Source organism: Papaver somniferum, chromosome 5 (assembly GCF_003573695.1).
Source record: "Papaver somniferum cultivar HN1 chromosome 5, ASM357369v1, whole genome shotgun sequence".
Lineage (NCBI taxonomy): Eukaryota > Viridiplantae > Streptophyta > Magnoliopsida > Ranunculales > Papaveraceae > Papaver > Papaver somniferum.
The window spans coordinates 192,524,555-192,525,390 of record NC_039362.1 but is presented as its reverse complement, the minus strand read 5'-3'; the positions used below and the strand labels follow the sequence as shown (position 1 = coordinate 192,525,390).

Sequence of the window (836 nt, the reverse complement as noted above, 5' to 3'; positions counted from 1 at the left end):
GCACTAGGTAGATTTGTTAAAGAGAAACCTAGTAGTTCGAAGCGTCTCGATTACCTTAATCTAGAAAGTCCGGCTTTTGAAGAGTTTGTTTTTGAACGTTCTTTGACTGAGGAGAGAATTCATGTTGCTCCAATAGCGCCAGAAATGGCAACTTTGAAAGCTTTGTTAAATCCAACTAGGACTACCCGTCCTTCGTGTATTAAGTTAGCTGAAACGGAGGCACCCTATAAACTGAAACCTGAGACCTTACAGATGCTCCCAATCTTTTCAGGGAAAGAGAATGAAAACCCTTATTACCATGTTAGGGATTTTGAGGAAATTTGTAGTGCTATAAGAATTAGAGGCTTAGATGATGATGCTTTGAAACTTAGGTTATTCCCATTTTCTCTGAAAGATAACGCCAAGTCGTGGTTGTATAGTTTGGACTCCGAGTCAATTGAGACATATGACCAACTTACATCTGCCTTTTTTAATAAGTTTTTCCCTAGGCACAAAACATCGTCTATTAGGACGCAAATATGCACATTTTCACAACAAGAGGGAGAATCTTTATATAGGTATTTGGAAAGGTTCAATGATTTATTATCCCAGTGTCCTCATCATGGTTTAGAAAAGGTTAGGCTAGTTCAGATCCTTTATGAGGGTTTAGATTATTCCACAACGACCATGGTTGAGTCTCTATGCACTGGTGGATTTGAAAACCAAACTGTTGATGCGGCGATGGAATTTTTTAATGAAATCGCCGAAAAAACCCAGCAATGGGAAAATAGTAGGGCACCCCAGAAAACAATTCTTTTAAGTAGAGGAAACGTTAATAGGGTAGAAGGAGGCTATGA

At 38.9% G+C, this 836-nt stretch overlaps 1 pseudogene; it reads right to left on the bottom strand.

Annotated features, from left to right (window-relative positions):
• Positions 1-508: 508 nt before the first annotated feature.
• On the bottom strand, positions 509-608 carry LOC113284856 (annotated as a pseudogene).
• Positions 609-836: the final 228 nt, after the last annotated feature.